This window comes from Lissotriton helveticus, chromosome 7 (assembly GCF_964261635.1).
Source record: "Lissotriton helveticus chromosome 7, aLisHel1.1, whole genome shotgun sequence".
Classification (NCBI taxonomy): Eukaryota; Metazoa; Chordata; class Amphibia; order Caudata; family Salamandridae; genus Lissotriton; species Lissotriton helveticus.
Window position 1 is genome coordinate 1,183,563,468 of NC_136068.1, and position 20,558 is coordinate 1,183,584,025.

Below are 20,558 nucleotides of genomic sequence, written 5' to 3' on the forward strand. Positions count from 1 at the left end.
GCATTTGCAATGCATCAGGTCTCGCATTAGTTAGTTAGAGAATTTGGCATTGTTTAAATTTAGCTGGATATGTTTGCTGGTTTGTGCACTGTGTGTGTTAGGAAATGGCAGGTTTGTATGTATCTGTGGAGTAAGTATGTGTATTATAGCGTTTCCATGCCATGTTTACATTGCAAGTGAGGCTAACCGTAGACCTATACACAGAGACATACAGAGAGACACATGCACCGATACACACATAGAGACAAACACACAAACGCACACAGAGAGACACACACACACATAGAAACATACACACAGAGACGCACAGACAGTCACGCACACATAGAGGCTGACACACGTATAGAGACGCACACACAGATGGAGACACACATAGAAACAAAGATGCACACACAGAGGAGACATACTTACAGAGACAAATGTACATAGAGACGCACACACAGAAAAATGCACCCAGATAGAGACACGCACACCGAGACATAGATGTGCACCGAGAGACAGAAACAAGCACATAGAGATGCACACACAGACACAGATACAAAAATGCGCACACAGCAAAAAACACATGTTGACAGAGATATGCACACAAGACACAGAAACGCACACACGGAGACAGAGGCGTATACATCAAAAGAGACGCACACACAGAGACAGACACGGACACATAGGGACTGAGACACACGAACACAGACTGAGACACACTGAGATACACAGACATAGTTTGATAGCTAAATGGGCTAAGGCAACCGCTACAGGGGCTTGTGCTTAACCTTACGTTTACAGTTTTTTAACTGTATCCCCAACCCTTACTGACCATGCTCCCACAGGTGCGGATATGTTGCCCCTCTGTGTTTAAATACAGTACAAGGAAAAAAAAGATAGTTATCTTGTAGGAGTAATAAAAGTTCACGGTTTATGGGGCCTGAAATGTTTAGAGATAGTGTGAAATGTGTGGCTGTTTGCAAAGGACATGTGAAAGTTTTAGGTAAACATGAAAGGGATATGCAAACGTGAATTGTATTGCGTGTGAAACAGTATTTGTTAGTTTTAATAAAAACTAATATCTGAATAAGCTAAAACGATGTGTGTAAACACATTGTAAAACAAGCGGTGCATAAACACGCACTTTGTACGTATAGTCTTTACTTACGAGAAGCGAAGCGGTCAGTAAAAGAGACTGCCAGCTTTGCTTCTCATAAGCAAGAGCTATAAGTACAAAGTGCTTGTTTATGCACAGCTTGCAGGTTTTCAAATGCATAAATAAAAGGCATTGTCATTTACAATGCCAATAGATCAAACTCTCGCAAATGCGAGACCTATTGCATTGCAAATGCTTGTTAGAGTTTTGGCTTCTGGTGTTGTAAATAGACAATGCATTTTACCCATGTGTTATGAGTGGATATATGTGGAGTGAAAATGTGGGTTGGATTGGAATGGTTAGTTGTGGATTTGTGTAGTGAAATCATGACATGGTGTGGAGTGGAACTATGTGGGTAGTAATTATGTGGTAGAGTTTTGAAATTATGTGGAGTGGGACTGTCATGAAGTGTAATTATGTGGAATGGTTCTTTGTGGTGTGCGGATGAATTTTGTGGCATGATGTGGAATGGATGCATGTGGCAATTGTTTTGAATGATCTTGTTTGGTTTTGAATTATATGGATTAGAATTATGTGGAGTTGAATTGTATGATGTGAAAGTGGTGTTTAAATGGAATTATGCAGATTTGAATTATGTGGCATGGTCTGGAGTGTATCCAAGTGGATTGTTGCTATGCAACAGTGGTTTGTGAGGTGGGTACATTATTGAGTACAGTGTTAATATGTACAGTTGAACTGTGTTGCGTTGAGTGGTATTATGTGATGTGTAATTATGTGGTGAGGAATTGTGGTGTGTCACACTAAACATCCAGGTATGCTACAGAGAATTTAGAATTTTTAGATCAATCTACAGAAAAAAAGACAATCACAAACCATTCGGATTAAATAAAGATCTGGCTGGTCCCTAAAACAAACAGATTAGCTGTCCCAGTTCATGACTCGTGAGATACAGTGCAATTATTTGGAACTCCTAATCTTTAATAATAACAAATATTAAAGTAAACTAGGACATTTCAATATTACTACAAAGAACGGAATTTTTTTTTTGATTGTTCTTCATTATGGAATAAACCATTCCTACCAAAGAGTATATATAATCTTATGTTGTTGGAGAGCAGCTTTAACAGTAGTGAGCTGAACATTGGCTGTGTTCATGCATGCCACCCAGTTTATTATTCGAGGAGTCAAGAATAAACTAGTACATAATTAATCACATCACAGGCAGTTACCAGGTCACTTAAACAATTTATAACAAGCTTTAACAAGGAAAGAGTGTGCAGTGAGCTGGAGTAGGACGATCGATGCAGGCAGAGGGAAGGCTAGGAGAGTGCAATGAGGGTTGGAAAGGAACTGAAGCGGGTGAGGTTCGAGCAGAGGCTGTAGTGAAAGATTCAGTGAGTTGGAGAAAGTGTCTTAGTGAGTGCTGCAGTGGTTATGTGTCTTAGTGAGTGGTGTAGTGGGAGCTTGTTGCAGTGAGGATTGTAGCGAGTTCAGGAGTGTTTCAGTGACGTTTTAGTGAGTAGTTGAGTGGAGTGTGTTGCAGTGAGTGAGGGGTGTTAGTGAGTGGTAGGGAATTGTAACGAGGGTGTGGTGAATACTGGAACGTTAGTGAGTCATGGTGAGGGTGTGACTAACCAGACTTGAGCACGATTGGTTTCTCGGGCGCCTTGTGTCCTCCGGTAATCTGCACTGCTTAAACTTTGGGGAGAAACTGGTCTCTCATTTTTATGAAAGCAGCTTTCACCCCCGCGTCATTAAAGATATTGCAGTTAGTAAATAGTTCTGGAGCGGTCTCTCTATAACACTCAATCTTCACAGATTTAAGAAAGAAAGCCAGGGACCATGATGCAGGCTCTCTCCCCAGCACGCCTTGGTAGCTCATCACAAAATGCTCTACCAACAATCAGCAATAAGACGGAGATGGAACATCCTGTCCTCGCATAGAAGCCCTGAATATTTAACATCAAAACATGCCTATAATAACAAGGGCATGTGACATAACTCTGTCCACATCGGCAGTTCCTGCTCCTGCCTGACTTTGTGTTGCCCTTTCACAGGGATATCATCACTATACGTGTTATCTCTGACACAACTGTTCCCAAAGGCAAGCACTGCATTCTGTTAACCCTTGCTTTTTAACTGGGAGTGAGTAAATGGAAACGGACTACTTTCAAACTGATTAATGCTTCATAATTAAAAAAAATTATTAATTGGAGCGCTCGTTGTTTGCGCTTTTTTTAGGTACATATACGATCGTTAAGTGGTCAGCCCTGGATAATGCTCGCACTTTTTGGTCACATTTAAACTACAGTTTTACTTATATCCTGGTTCCGCTGAATGCATGTGCGGGCTACTTTGAGAGTGATGGTCTACTGTATGGTAACCAGTAAGGAACTAGGGCGCTCAGCTAATCCTGGGAAAGTAAAAATTTAAAGTAACAGTACAATGTGGTGCTCCAGGAGGATAATGCGAGGCCGGTTACCACAGCCCCAATAATCCACTTGGTGGAAATAGCAATAAAAAGAGCCCCTCCGAGCACACAAAGTCTTTGACAAGTGTCCACTCTAATCCGTCTTCATATATGTGGTGGTTCAGTTAGAGCATTCCGATATGTAATCTTCCAAATAGGTTTATTTACAAGTACATGTTCCAAAATCCAACACAAAACAGCTCCAAATAACAGCCAACACGTGTTTCGTCTTGCTAAATATAGCAGTCGACTTCTTCAGGGCTGAAACCCAAATAATATATAAGTGTATAGCTAGGATGTTTAACTGGAACAGAATAGTCCTCAACTTCTCCAATTAAGATACTAAAGATATTAATAAAGTTCCACACCCATAGCCACAACCCGTGTCAGATAGGAAATTGTAGAGAAAGAACCAAGTCCCAAGAAAACTCATCACCCAAAGTAGGTGCTCTAAAAATATATACAAATTACAGTTACAGTTCCACAAAGTCTACCAACCTTTTATTCCACTTAATTGTCAGTGAAATATTCCTCATTAATAACCATCAATTAAGTTTGGATATTCCAAGTCAATCTTCCAATTCCTATAACGAAAACAGTAATTTCTCTAAAGTACTAATCCAATCATTATACCGGACTTAAAACATTCAACTAAATGTAATTAAGTACAATTCGCCACAACATCATGCTAACATTCCATCCAGTGTGTGCGTACATTTCAATACTGTCTTATCCACTAGCCAATTCCCACCGAGCTAATAACCAGTTTATTCCCAGTCTATAAAGATATCTTGTAAAGCTTCCCATGTATCAAATATCCCAATCTCATGTCAGGATATCGTTTATTATCTGAACAATCTTGCAAATACGTATATTGCAAGTCTCACCCACAAGTAATTCACAATTCCTATATTGGATCAATAACACAGTAATTAAAAACCCCTACACGCTGCCACCAAACGTGTACTAGTGTGTTTGCCCCACTTAGCGCTCCCATCTCACCTCAAGATAGTCCATGTCTCGAGGACTCCAAATTTCACGAATAACGCTAGTATCCACAATAATCATCCACGTGTACGAATTCTGTAAGTTAAATATTAAAGTAAGTATATTCTATTCATACAGTCAACCCCCAACCTCAGGATCGTCACTCCCGACATCGGTAACTCACCAAAAGTAAAAGGTAGCTCTCCCGCAAGTAACGCCGGTGTGCTACTTGGGCGCCGTCTTAGATAGGTCTTAAGTACTGTTCATCCATAAGCGCCATCTTAAGCTAGTCAACCATACAGTTGCTCTATTCAACAAAGTAATGCCTATTATTCTGATACGGTATAGCGAACTCACCTAAATACATCGAACAATAATGCTTATATCAATTATATTAACAAAGAAAAGCCCAAAATTACAATCTAAATAAATAAAAGTAAATACGCGTAGTATCGCGATGCCTTATTAAACTCACGTCCCTTAGTACGTACAGCTACCGTGTAACCATATGCATAATCGTAAAAGGACTACAAGTACAAAAAACGAAAGTCTTTTGCAATTGCGAGCCATCGTAATCGTCCTAGTCACCAAGTAATTCATAATGCACGCACCCATCCCCGCAGGGAAAACGCCAGAACAGCCAAATTGCGCTAGTATGGGAGTCGCCAAATAATTACACAACCATCCTTGAGTACAAAACCGTTGTCACATAGACATCTGTATTGTCTAAGTAACACCATGGCACTGAAGTAGTAACCTGGTTAAATCCGGCGGAGTTAAAAAAAAAACGAAGTAAAAAAATCACGTTAAATCAGGTATTAGGAGATTAGTAGAAATAATATTGTGAATACAGTAGATGATGAACAGAGAATTGCACAAGAAAGGTAGAGTGAGTAAAAGGTATCAGACCAAGGGAGAGAAAATCTAAACCATCTATCTATACACATTATTACTAAAACCAGTTACAACCAATAGTTACAATAAGTCATTTCCTTGCTTATATACAGTCCTAGTTCTAACATGTACAACTCGTAATTAATGTCCAATATCAAGTCTTCAATAAAGTAACAATATACACAAACAAATTACCAATATTCCTGTACATTATATATCATTGAGTTGCTTATCCATTCCAAGGTATTTCATAGATGACATACACTCAAATACAGTAATTATCAAAAAGCCAGTATATGTTCATTATATACTTGAGAAATAGTACAATCACAGTAAATACCTAGTCCTGCCCCAGGTAGTATTGAAATTCATTGTCAGTGTTCATACCCTGCTCCACAGCCCTGAGTTTCATGAGCCAAAGAACTTCCCGTCTCCTCAATTTCAGTTGTCTATTCCCACCCCTGGGATCATTCTTCACATGTTCAATACCATGGAAGCTGAAAACATGATCTTTCATGTTCTCATGGTTGCGTACTGCGTGGCACGCAATAGAGTACCGTGTATCCCCATTTTTGAGGGCTCTGAAGTGTTCTATCATTCTGTCTTTTAACCTCCTGATAGTGTGTTCCTGCGGAATGATTTATGTAGGAAGCACTATCACATAAATTACGTACGTCTTATCACAATTAATAAACATATTAATAGTGTGTGTGCCAATATCATTGTAATTAAAGACAGTAACTTTGTTCATTGCCCATCTACAAGATCTACACCTCCCACACTTGTAGAAGCCTTTCAATTTATTCGGCAACCACGTCACTTGTTCTTGTTGTTCCGGGTAGCTAGGGCTGACTATGTTAGCCAATGTCATACCCCTCCTGAATGTCAAACCCGGTTTCTTGGTAATAAACGGCAGTAAATCATTATCTGTTCTTAACAAGTGCCAGTGTCTATTCAAAATTGAGTACAGTTTACCACTATCAGAGCTATAGTTAGTAATCATACGCACTGTACCCTCTTGTCGTTTCTTGTTATCAGATGTCTCAGTTTTCAATGTATCTGTACGCCTAAGACTATTCGCTCTGGTTACAGCTTTCTTAATCACTCTTTGATCGTAACCCCTCTTAACCGCATGCGGGCGGGCGGAATTCCGCTCGCACGCTGAGATTTTTTAAAACGCACTTTACATGACGAGCTGGGCTCGTCATGAGCGTGCGAGGAGGCTACCTCATGACGAGCCCAGCTCGTCATGAGCGTGGAAGGGGTTAAGAAATCTAGATGACATATCTACCAGATTATGTGTAAAGTCTGACTCCTCCGTACAATTCCTCCTGGCACGCACCATTTCTCAATAAGGAATCGCTGTAATTTGGCTATTAGGATGGCAGCTGCTCGCATGCAACAATGCGTTGCAGCTAGTAGCCTTCCTATACATCTTACTCCCCAGTCTGTCACCCATTACAAATAGTTCAATATCCAGAAAAGTAATGTGGTCACAATCATACTGTGTAGTAAAGCGCAAGTTAAGATCATTGTCATTCAAATAGTCAAAGAAACCTTTTAGTTGGTCAACAGAGCCCGTCCAAATCAGCAAGCAGTCATCTATGAAACGTCCCCAGTAGTGGATATATTCAATCCAGTCCTGCCCCCTATGGACCCAGATCCACTCCACCTCAAACCAACCCATGAATAAGTTGGCAAAAGACGGAGCGAATCTGGATCCCATAGCTGTCCCAAGGCGTTGTTTGTACCACTTACCGTCAAATAAAAAAACATTGTTTTTCAAGACCATTTCTGCCATCCTTATAATCATCTGAGTATGGTCATAGTTTTCAGCAGCTCTCGTGTTCAATAAATACTCAATAGCTGATAAGCCTAATGCATGGTCTATGTTGGTGTATAATGACACCACGTCGAGTGTCACCATAATCATGCCTGGCTCCCAAGTAATATCACTCATGATATTGAGCACATGTTTCGTATCTTCTATAAACGAAGGCAGGTTGTGCACATAAATCTGAAGAAATGTATCAACATACTGGGATAACCTCTCAGTTGGTCCTCCAATACCCGAAATGATCGGTCTCCCAGGGGATTTATCCCTACACTTATGCACCTTAGGCAAGGTATATAGACATGGTGATCTCGGTGCTACAACTTGCAAATATGTGTACTCGTCATAATCAAGTAATGTCTGTTCATACCACACCTTAAGTTGCTGGTTAATGTATTTAGTCAATGCCACCAGAGGATTACCTGCAAGTCTTTCATAATAGATCTCATTGTCAAGTTGCGAGTAAACCTCCTCCTTGTAATCTTTAGTGTCCATAAGGGAAATATTAACTCCTTTATCCGCCATGCGAATAGTAACATCATGATTCCTCCCTAGTTGTTTCAGGGCTATTCTCTCTCCTTTAGTCAAGTTATCACCTTTCAAATAAAATTTATTCTTGCCACATTTTTCAATCATCCTATCCAGATCACAACTCACTGATCTGTAAAATGCTTCAATTATGTTGCTTGTCACCAACTGTGGTGTCCACTTGGACCTCCGGCGCAACCTACTCCCTTCACTCTGGAAACGGGTGACTTCAAAGTCATCAAGTAACTGGGAAATCATCACTTGGTCATCTTCTTTCTCAGTCAAAGACATAAGTAATTGTGTATCTTTCATATTCTGTATGGTCAAATTGCCAACGTCTTTAATTCTTACATGTTTCACTTTCTCTGGTACATTAACAAAAACTTTTTTCAGCTTTAATCGCCTCACAAATTTATATAAATCAATCTTAACCATGTACCAATCAGCTCGAGTTGTAGGACAAAACCCCAATCCCTTCTTAAGAAGTGAGGTCATGGTTTCAGACAACTCCAAGGATGACAGATTCACAATCTCAATCTCATTGGAAATCACATTCTCAGTACCATTCACTGTTTCCATGATCTGGTCCTCATCCCCTTTCTTTCTCCCTGTCCTTCCCCGCCCTCCTCTCTTGCCTCTCCTGGTCTTTTTGTATCAATGTTCCTGCTCCCCGTATCCGTGTTCCCAATCCTCAATCAAGGCAAGGAAGCTTAAGAGGGACGAGAACGATTACAGATCAGGACGAGTATATACTTTTGCTAAAAGATTTGATAATTTAATGACCAAGAATGTGGCATCTAAACAGAAAAGCAGTGTACCCTCCATTAGTGATGTGGATACAGCATCTAGCAATCTGTCCAGTAGTGAAAATGAAGACTTAATAGAACCCATTGGTAATCTTAATGTTGAGACAAATTTTTTAGAGGAAGTACGGAGATTGAGGATTGGGAACAGGGATACAGGGAGCAGGAACATTGTTATAAAAAGACCAGGAGAGGCAAGAGAGGAGGGAGGGGAAGGACAGGGAGAAAGAAAGGGGATGAGGACCAGATCATGGAAACAGCGAATGGTACTGAGAATGTGATTTCCAATGAGAATGAGATTTTGAATCAGTCATCCTTGGAGTTGTCTGAAACCATGACCTCACTTCTTAAGAAGGGAATGGGGTTTTGTCCTACAACTTGAGCTGATTGGTACATGATTAAGATTGATTTATATAAATTTGTGAGGCGATTAAAGCTGAAAAATGTTTTTGTTAATGTACCAGAGAAAGTGAAACATGTAAGAATTAAAGATGTGAGCAATTTGACCTTACAGAATATGAAAGATACACAATTCCTTATGTCTTTGACGGAGAAAGAAGATGACCCAGTGACGATTTCCCAGTTACTTGATGACTTTGAAGTCACCCGTTTCCAGAGTGAAGGAAGTGGGTTGCGCCGGAGGTCCAAGTGGACACCACAGTTGGTGACAGGCAGCATAATTGATGCATTTTACAGATCAGTGAGTTGAGATCTCGATAGGACGATTGACAAATGTGGCAAGAATTCATTTTATTTGAAAGGTGATAACTTGACTAAAGGAGAGAGAATAGCCCTGAAACAACTAGGGAGGAATCATGATGTTACTATTCGCATGGCAGATAAAGGAGGTAATATTGTCCTTATGGACACTAAAGATTACAAGGAGGAGGTTCACTCGCAACTTGTCAATGAGATCTATTATGAAAGACTTGCAGGTAATCCTCTGGTGGCATTGACTAAAGACATTAACCAGCAACTTAAGGTGTGGTATGAACAGACATTACTTGATTATGACGAGTACACATATTTGCAAGTTGTAGCACCGAGATCACCATGTCTATATACCTTGCCTAAGGTGCATAAGTGTAGGGATAAACCCCCTGGGAGACCGATCATTTCGGGTATTGGAGGACCAACTGAGAGGTTATCCCAGTATGTTGATACATTTCTTCAGATTTATGTGCACAACCTGCCTTCGTTTATAGAAGATACGAAACATGTGCATAATATCATGAGTGATATTACTTGGGAGACAGGCATGATTATGGTGACACTCGACGTGGTGTCATTATACACCAACATAGACCATGCATTAGGCTTATCAGCTATTGAGAATTTCTTGAACACGAGAGCTGCTGAATACTATGACCATACTCAGATGATTATAAGGATGGCAGAAATGGTCTTGAAAACAATATTTTTTATTTGACGGTAAGTGGTACAAACCCCGCCTTGGGACAGCTATGGGATCCAGATTCGCTCTGTCTTTTGCCAACTTATTCATGGGTTGGTTTGAGGCGGAGCGGATCTGGGGCCATAGGGGGCAGGACTGGATTGAATATATCCACTACTGGGGACGTTTCATAGATGACTGCTTGCTGATTTGGACGGGCTCTGTTGACCAACTAAAAGGTTTCTTTGACTATTTGAATGACAATGATCTTAACTTGCGCTTTACTACACAGTATGATTGTGATCACATTACTTTTCTGGATATTGAACTATTTGTAATGGGTGACAGACTGGGGAGTAAGATGTATAGGAAGGCTACTAGCTGCAACGCATTGTTGCATGCGAGCAGCTGCCATCCTAATAGCCAAATTACAGCGATTCCTTATGGAGAAATGGTGCGTGCCAGGAGGAATTGTACGGAGGAGTCCGACTTTACACATAATCTGGTAGATATGTCATCTAGATTTCTTAAGAGGGGTTACGATCAAAGAGTGATTAAGAAAGCTGTAACCAGAGCGAATAGTCTTAGGCGTACAGATACATTGAAAACTGAGACATCTGATACCAAGAAACGACAAGAGGGTACAGTGCGTATGATTACTAACTATAGCTCTGATAGTGGTAAACTGTACTCAATTTTGAATAGACATTGGCACTTGTTAAGAACAGATAATGATTTACTGCCGTTTATTACCAAGAAACCGGGTTTGACATTCAGGAGGGGTATGACATTGGCTAACATAGTCAGCCCTAGCTACCCGGAACAACAAGAACAAGTGACGTGGTTACAGAATAAATTGAAAGGCTTCTACAAGTGTGGGAGGTGTAGCTCTTGTAGATGGGCAATGAACAAAGTTACTGTCTTTAATTACAATGATACTGGCACACACACTATTAATATGTTTATTAATTGTGATACGACGTACATAATTTATGTGATAGTGTGTTCCTGCGGAATGATTTCTGTAGGAAGCACTATCAGGAGGTTGAAAGACAGAATGATAGAACACTTCAGAGCCCTCAAAACTGGGGATACACGGTACCCTATTGCGTGCCATGCAATACGCAACCATGAGAACATGAAAGATCATGTTTTCAGCTTCCATGGTATTGAACATGTGAAGAATGATCCCAGGGGTGGGAATACACAACTGAAATTGAGGAGACGGGAAGTTCTTTGGCTCATGAAACTCAGGGCTGTGGAGCAGGGTATGAACACTGACAATGAATTTCAATACTACCTGGGGCAGGACTAGGTATTTACTGTGATTGTACTATTTCTCAAGTATATAATGAACATATACTGGCTTTTTGATAATTACTGTATTTGAGTGTATGTCATCTATGAAATACCTTGGAATGGATAAGCAACTCAATGATATATAATGTACAGGAATATTGGTAATTTGTTTGTGTACATTGTTACTTTATTGAAGACTTGATATTGGACATTAATTATGAGTTGTACATGTTAGAACTAGGACTGTATATAAGCAAGGAAATGACTTATTGTAACTATTGGTTGTAACTGGTTTTAGTAAGAATGTGTATAGATAGATGGTTAAGATTTTCTCTCTCTTGGTCTGATACCTTTTACTCACTCTACCTTTCTTGTGCAATTCTCTGTTCTTCATCTACTGTATTCACGATATTATTTCTACTAATCTCCTTATACCTGATTTAACGTGATTTTTTTACTTCGTTTTTTTAACTCCGCCGGATTTAACCAGGTTACTACTTCAGTGCCATGGTGTTACTTAGACAATACAGATGTCTATGTGACAACGGTTTTGTACTCAAGGATGGTTGTGTAATTATTTGGCGACTTCCATACTAGCGCAATTTGGCTGTACTGGCGTTTTCCCTGCGGGGATGGGTGCGTGCATTATGAATTACTTGGTGACTAGGACGATTACGATGGCTCGCAATTGCAAAAGACTGTTTCGTTTTTTGTACTTGTAGTCCTTTTACGATTATGCATATGTTTACACTGTAGCTGTACGTACTACGGTACGTGAGTTTAATAAGGCATCGCGATACTACGCGTATTTACATTAATTTATTTAGATTGTAATTTTTGGCTTTTCTTTGTTAATATAATTGATATAAGCATTATTGTTGGATGTATTTACGTGAGTTCGCTATACCGTATCAGAATAATAGGCATTACTTTGTTGAATAGAGCAGCTGTATGGTTGACTAGCTTAAGATGGCGCTTATGGATGAACAGTACTTAAGACCTATCTAAGATGGCGCCTGAGTAGCACGCCAGCGTTACTTGCGGGAGAGCTACCGTTTACTTTTGGTGAGTTACCGATGTCGGGAGTGACAATCCTGAGGTTGGGGGTTGACTGTATGAATAGAATATACTTACTTTAATGTTTAGCTTACAGAATTCGTACACGTGGATGATTATTGTGGATACTAGCGTTATTCGTGAAATTTAGAGTCCTCGAGACATGGACTATCTTGAGGTGAGATGGGAGCGCTAAGTGGGGCAAACACGCTAGTACACGTTTGGTGGCAGCGTGTAGGGGTTTTTAATTACTGTGTTATTGATCCAATATAGGAATTGTGAATTACTTGTGGGTGAGACTTGTAATATCCGTATTTGCAAGTTTGTTCAGACAATGAACGATATCCTGACATGAGATTGGGATATTTGATACATGGGAAGCTTTACAAGATATCTTTATAGACTGGGAATAAACTGGTTATTAGCTCGGTGGGAATTGGCTAGTGGGTAAGACTATTGAAATTTACGCACACACTGGATGGAATGTTAGCATGATGTTGTGGCGAATTATACTTAATTACATTTAGTTGAATGTTTTAAGTCCGGTATAATGACTGGATTAGTAATTTAGAGAAATTACTGTTTTCGTTATAGGAATTGGAAGATTGACTTGGAATATCCAAACTTAATGGTTATTAATGAGGAATATTTCACTGACAATTAAGTGGAATATAAGGTTGGTAGACTTTGTGGAACTGTAACTGTAATTCGTATATATTTTTAGAGCACATACTTTGGGTGATGAGTTTTCTTTCCCTACAATTTCCTATCTGACACGGGTTGTGGCTATGGGTGTGGAACTTTATTAATATCTTTAGTATCTTAATTGGAGAAGTTAAGGACTATTCTGTTCCAGTTAAACATCCTAGCTATACACTTATATATTGTTCTTTGGGTTTTAGCCCTGAAGAAGTCGACTGCTATATTTAGCAAGACGAAACACGTGTTGGCTGTTATTTGGAGCTGTTTTGCGTTGGATTTTGGAACATGAACTTGTAAATAAACCTATTTGGAAGATTACATATCGGAATGCTCTAACTGAACCACCACATATATGAAGACGGATTAGAGTGGACACTTGTCAAAGACTTTTAGTGTGCTCGGAGGGGCTCTTTTTATTACTTTGATTGTGAATTCATAACCATAACCAAAATTTGGTAAAATGGGTTTGAGAATTTAGATCAACAATATACCAAGTTAAGCCAAGTCTGTATCTTGAAACGGAATAAAACACACAACCGCCGAACCTGCACCTGCGCCCCCCCCGCCCCCAAATAAAATGAGCACAGCAGCAGAAATTAGAAGAGTTAGCATATACAGTACTGGTAGAGCAGTCCTTCTTAGAAGGGCCGATATTAAAAAAAAAAAAGAAACACACTAAATGTCAAGCGACGGCAAATGTGACCTAAGTCCCGACCTATGCGCGCCAACAGGTTGTAGGCTCGACAAGAGTGCACACAGCAGGAGCCGCTCTGCAGCCGGAGCCTCGTGCACTAGCGCAGTGTAATTATGTAGCATATAATTATATGGCACTGAGCGGTATTGTGCGGAGTGTGTGTTGCATTCAGTAGTGTGTAATTATGTGGCACTGAGTGGTATTGTGTGGAGTGTGTGTTGCATTCAGTAGTGTGTAATTATGTGGCGTGTAATTGTGTGGCTCTGAGTGGTATTTGGAGTGTATGTTGCATTGAGTGCAGTGTAATTATGTGGCGTGTAATTATGAGGCACTGAGTGGTATTTGGAGTGGTGGTGGTGGAGGTGGTGGTTGTGGATGTGGTGGTGTGTTTGGTGGTGGATGTGGTGGTGTTGGCGGTGGACATGGTGGTGGTGGACGCGGTGGTGGTGGACGCGGTGGTGGTGGACGCGGTGGTGGTGGACGCGGTGGTGGTGGACGCGGTGGTGGTGGACGTGGTGGTGGGGATGGATGTGGTGGTGGTGGTGGTGGACTTGGTGATGGACGTGGTGGTGGTAGTGGATGTGGTGGTAGTGGATGTGGTGGTAGTGGATGTGGTGGTGGTGGAGTTAGACGTGGTGGTGGTGGTGGACGTGGTAGTGGCCTCGTGGTGGACGTGGTGGTGGCTGTGGTGGTGGTGGCCGTGGTGGTGGTGGACGTGGTGTTGGATGTAATGGACATAGTGGTGGTGGACGTGGTGGTGGTGGACGTGGTGTTGGATGTGGTGGACATGGTGGTTGACGTGGTGGACATGGTGTTGGTGGACGTAGTCGTGGTGGACGTTGTGGTGATGGTTGTGGACGTGGTGGTGGTGGACATGCGGGTGGTGGACGTGGTGGTGGATGTGGTGGAAATGGTGTTGGTGGACGTAGTTGTGGTGGACGTGATGGTGGTGGACGTGGTGGTGATGGATGTGTTGGTGGACATGGTAGTGGTGGACATGGTAGTGGTGGACATGGTAGTGGTGGACATGGTAGTGGTGGTGGTGGTGGTGGTAGTGGTGTTGGTGGACGTGGTGGAGGTGGGTCTGGTGGTGACGCTTCGCCTGGTCCTCTGTGCTCCTTGCTACAATCCCACTCCCTGCTTTCTATCCCGAAAAGCAAACTCCACTGTACAGTAGGAGAACATTTCAGTAGCAATATAGGAGCTAAGCTCCCTCGTAATTTTATAAAAACAGCGAGAAAACTCTCTGTTTGTGGCACGAATCACAAACAGGGCTCCGTTTCAGCAGGAACAGGGCATTTAGAAAAATGTTTAGCGCAAAGACACACACACATGCACCAAAGCCTCAGCGTTGCTGTCTATTAAAGTGGAATATGCTTATTTTAGTGGCATTATCAGGTGGTTTTATGCCACCGAGATACAAGATGTTTCCAGACCACGTCTTGTATTTTACTACCCAATGCACTGTGACTTGTAGTCTTGGTGCTCGATCATGTCATTTGAGCCAAACTGACCTTTGTTGTACGCTTGTCTTATAAGACGCTATATGCAACCTTCTAAGGCAAATTCAATGAGGGTTACTTAATTACTGCATGTCACTGGGAAATTACCGCCTAAACCTCACCCAGCTGCAGAGAGCAAAGAAAAATAATGGAATGGAATTACCTCAACAGCATTGACCATGGAAACTTAAACGCTCTTGACACTACATTTTCAGTACTGAGTTTTGGTAAAATAAATTTGTAGTCTCGTCAACTAAACTACATTGACCTCATAGAAATAAATTGATAAAGGGAAGATTAGGGCTGGGTAATTGCTGTCTCAGTAACCGTGCACCATGTGGTAACCTTAGAAACTAGGAGTGCATGTGAGTAGGTCATCCACTGCAAGTATTTTGTTTTGTATTCTTCGCATTTGTAGATGTATAGTCAGATACGAGAACTATGGACTACAAGTCCTAGAATGCAGCAAGCTCTTAACACATGAGGATAATGTTCTATGCATCAGACTACAGTTAATTGGTCCTGCGTACATTGCAGCAGAGAGGCTGCACACAGCTGTACACATTCTGGTGTCGGGTAATCAGAGGCACAGCAGGGCACAGTGTCAAGCACAGCTGCCTGGGTCGTTCCTCGCCCTGGAAAGCACGGTGCCCCCTGTGTCATCTCAAGCTGCCTTTAACACAAATACCTAAATGACCAGCAGCTCTTGGGAAGAGGTTACTGGTGCTCATGTAAATGCTCGAATATCTTTGGGTCGAGGTCGCTCTGTTTAGCACTGCAAAATAATAAACCAGATTTGCAAAACTGCGTAAACCTGGGGCAGCACCCAAACCTTATGCCTCTTACAGCTGGATTGACGAGGAGAAATGTTTTCATTTCCCTTCATTTTTAGAGCGAGCGAAGCGAAAAGCCCTCTTGCAGGGATTTGAAAACTGGACCTGCAAATTCCTCACATTCCTCACGCTCGTGCGTGTGAGTGTTCATTTGCGGCCAGCTATTGGCCTTTCAGTGCTTGCTGTTCTGTAAAATAGACACCAATAGGCCAGAGGCGAGAATATAGCTCCGCCCCTGGCGCATTGGTGTCTATTACGCGCATTTGATCGAGAAAGCCATCGCTTTCAGTGCATGCCTTCGGGTGATGCTTGTTTCACTTTATTAAAGACTGCTCAGCGTTCCAACTTTTCTGCCCATTTCCTGTCTGCTCTTGATACACGGATGCCGGATGGGCTTGAGCGTGTGTGCCTTTTCATCATTATTCTTTGACATGGAAGTCTTCTCAATGTGAACTATCCTCTTTATTAACACCCTGGCCCTGGTGATCACCTTCTCACATTTACCGTAGCGCGGACCCCTTCCTCAGGGCTGAGGGCTCTCAATAATAAAATAGTTTCAGTTGTGCCCCAAGCAAATTACATTTTCCTGCAGATCTGCCTTTGGAGCCGGTCCAAGGACTAATAGTAACTCTGCCCACATGGAATTCAATTTCAGAGAGCAGTTATGAGATAATAATACAACCCCAGAGCGCCCCTCTCCTGCCCCTGCAATCTACAGTGGCGATCATGCTGGAAGGGTCCCCTGCTTCAAGGAGTCTATGTGCAGTAGGCAAAATTAATCACCAGACTTACGGACAGATTCTGCTCTACACTGTGGAAAGGTGGCGGAGGGGGGGGGTGCAGGGGGGGTGTGGGTGTGTGTGTGTGTGTGTGTGTGTGTGTGTGTGTGTGTGTGTGTGTGTGTGTGTGTGTGTGTGTACACAAAAACGGGTGAAAATGAAAGTACATCCTCTTTATATTTTGGGGTTTTACGTATCTGCCCTTCATCTAGTCCTCATCAAGGTAGACTAGTCTAAACTCCTATTACATGTAATACACCCATTTCACCTTGTCATTATTTATTAAAATAATCAGGAGCCTTCTGTGTCAAACGTGCACCCAGTGATGATTAAGCAAAGTGTGCAACCCCCCCCTAAGCAGCATAACTTGAGGTGAGCAATTCCTGTAAGAGTTCCTCCAAAACTCACATCGCCTCCGAGAAATTCACCTCCATTCCTCCTTCCAAAACGGCTTTAAGCTTAGTGATGCTTCATGGTGTTAGTTTAGGTACAGTTTCCTTTAAAAAATATTTATTGTATTTTATCAGACTACATGCATAAAGTTGTCTAAAACACATTGCAATATTACAGCATTTTAACAAAATGGTCGTTTTCATTCATACATAGTAATTTGAAACAACGTTTATGGCGCGTGGTAAAGCCTGGTTAGTACAGACGTGCTTCTGAACTGTCACCTGGACTAGCTAATAGTGTGAGTAAAATGGTGTTTAATGGGCCTGGGGTGGTTATTGTTTGATGACTAGCTTATTAACAACGTGTCCCAGGACAGTGCTTGTTCTCGGTTTCCTGTTATATCACTGATATACCTTAGAGTCCTCATTTCAGCCTCTGTCCAGGTGACCACATCAGCAGTTACCTGTTTTATTGCAGGGGCGCTGCTGTATTTGCAGGACATTGCTGTATTGCGTTTGGCTAGCACCATTGCTATGTCTGAAATTTGCAGTGTTAGTTTTTCATCTACCAGGTTGTCATTCATTACAGCCAAACAACTCCACTTGATTTCAGAAGTCCTGAGGTTCATTCAAGTACTGTTTGCAGACTTAAGTTGTCCAGTGGTGATGTTTCTTGACAGGAATTGTTTATCATGTCTACTCTCCCACAAAAGGTACACCTGTTTATATTTTTCGTAATAGCAGAATCATCAACTCAAATGTTTACCTCATTGCCAGAGGCCTGAAGATCACCAAGTGTCGTTTTGGGGTTCTTTGCTATCCCTAGTTTTTATTGCTGTCACACGAATCAGGTTTTCATACCTGTTGTGTTGTTCTATCAATTAAGTAAATTATTGCTAATATGTTCTGAAACAAAAGACACGTTTTATTGGTTTCCCTTTCAGTTGTTTTTCTTTTACCTAATCTCATGCTTGCTTGTAAAGTTAACTCAGACAGACATTATCTGCTCGGCGTCATGGAATGGGACCTTTAATAATGTTGACTAATAGTTCAATGCTCAGTTTATTTTTTTCTCGAACACTCTACCACCCTCACTCTACCGCTCTACCCCCTCACTCTACCGCTCTACCCCCTCACTCTACCGCTCTACCCTTCAATCTACCGCTCTACCCCCTCACTCTACCGCTCTACCCCCTCACTCTACCGCTCTACCCCCTCACTCTACCACTCTACCACGCCCTCACTCTACTACGCCCTCACTCTACCGCCCACAATCTACCACTCTACCACCCTCACTCTACTGCCCTCGCTCTACCGCCCTCTCTCTACCGCCCTCTCTCTACCGCCCTCACTCTACCACTCTACCGCCCTCACTCTACCGCTCTCTCTACCGCCCTCACTCTACCGCTCTCTCTACCGCCCTCACTCTACCACTCTACCGCTCTCACTCTACCGCCCTCTCTACCGCCTTCACTCTACCACTCTACCGCCGTCACTCTACCACTCTACCGCCCTTACTCTACCGCTCTACCGCCCTCGCTCTACCGCCCTCGCTCTACCGCCCTCGCTCTACCGCCCTCGCTCTACCGCCCTCGCTCTACCGCCCTCGCTCTACCGCCCTCACTCTACCGCCCTCACTCTACCACGCCCTCTCTACCGCCCTCACGCTACCACTCTACCTCCCTGGCTCTACCTCCCTGGCTCTACCTCCCTGGCTCTACCGCCCTGGCTCTACTGCCCTCACTCTACCGCTCTCACTCTACCACTCTGCCGCCCTCACTCTACCGCCCTCACTCTACCACTCTACCGCCCGAACGCCCTCACTCTACCGCCCTCATTCTACCACTCTACCGCCCTCACTCTACCGCCCTCACTCTACCACTCTACTGCCCTCACTCTACCGCCCTCACTCTACCACTCTACTGCCCTCACTCTACCACCCACACGCCCTCACTATACCGCCCTCACTCTGCCACTCTACCGCCCTCACTCTGCCACTCTACCGCCCTCACTCTGCCACTCTACCGCCCTCACTCTACCACTCTACCGCCCTCACTTTACCACTCTACCGCCCTCACTCTACCACTCTACCGCCCTCACGCCCTCACTCTACCGCCCTCACTCTACCACGCCCTCTCTACCGCCCTCACGCTACCACTCTACCTCCCTGGCTCTACCTCCCTGGCTCTACCGCCCTGGCTCTACCGCCCTGGCTCTACCGCCCTGGCTCTACCGCCCTGGCTCTACCGCCCTCACTCTACCGCTCTCACTCTACCACTCTGCCGCCCTCACTCTACCGCCCTCACTCTACCACTCTACCGCCCGAACGCCCTCACTCTACCGCCCTCATTCTACCACTCTACCGCCCTCACTCTACCACTCTACTGCCCTCACTCTACCGCCCTCACTCTACCACTCTACTGCCCTCACTCTACCACCCACACGCCCTCACTATACCGCCCTCACTCTGCCACTCTACCGCCCTCACTCTGCCACTCTACCGCCCTCACTCTGCCACTCTACCGCCCTCACTCTACCGCCCTCACTCTACCACTCTACCGCCCTCACGCCCTCACTCTACCGCCCTCACTCTACCACTCTACCGCCCTCATGCCCTCACTCTACCACTCTACCGCCCTCCCTCTATCTATCACCCTCCCTCTATCTATCTCCCTCCCTCTATCTATCTCCCTCCCTCTATCTATCTCCCTCCCTCTATCTATCTCCTCCCTCTATCTATCTCCCTCCCTCTATCTATCTACCTCCCTCTATCTATCTACCTCCCTCTATCTATCTATCGCCCTCCGTCTATCTATTGTCCTCACTCTATCGCCCTCCCTACCTCTAGCTATCACCCTCCCTCTCTTCCACCCCCTCCTTCTCTAACTCCCTGTTCTCTTCTCTTCTCCCGTGCTGATCTGCTGCTCTCTTCCACCCCGCCTCCTTCTTTAACTCCGTTTTATTCTCCTGTGCTAATCAGCTGTTCTCTTCCACCCGCCTCTTTTCTAACTCCCTGTTCTCGTCTCCTGTACTGATCTGCTGCTCTTCCACCCGCCTCCTTCTTTAGCTTCATGTTCTCTTCTGCTGTGCTGTTATGCTGCTCTCTTCCACCCACCTCCTTCTCTAACTCCCTGTTCACTTCTCTTCTCCAGAGCTGATCTACTGCTCTCTTCAACCCGCCTCCTTCTCTACCTCCCTGTTCTCTTCTCGCGTGCTGTTCTCCTGCTCTCTTCCACCCCACCTCCTTCTTTAACTCCCTGTTATCTTCTCCTGTGCTAATCTGCTGCTCTCTT

General features: G+C 43.3%; 1 protein-coding gene across 5 annotated transcripts in view; it reads left to right on the plus strand.

Moving 5' to 3' along the window:
• BPTF (bromodomain PHD finger transcription factor) overlaps positions 1–20,558 on the plus strand; it is a 1,855,127-nt gene that overhangs the window by 167,130 nt on the left and 1,667,439 nt on the right. The gene's annotated exons all lie outside the window — the stretch shown is intronic.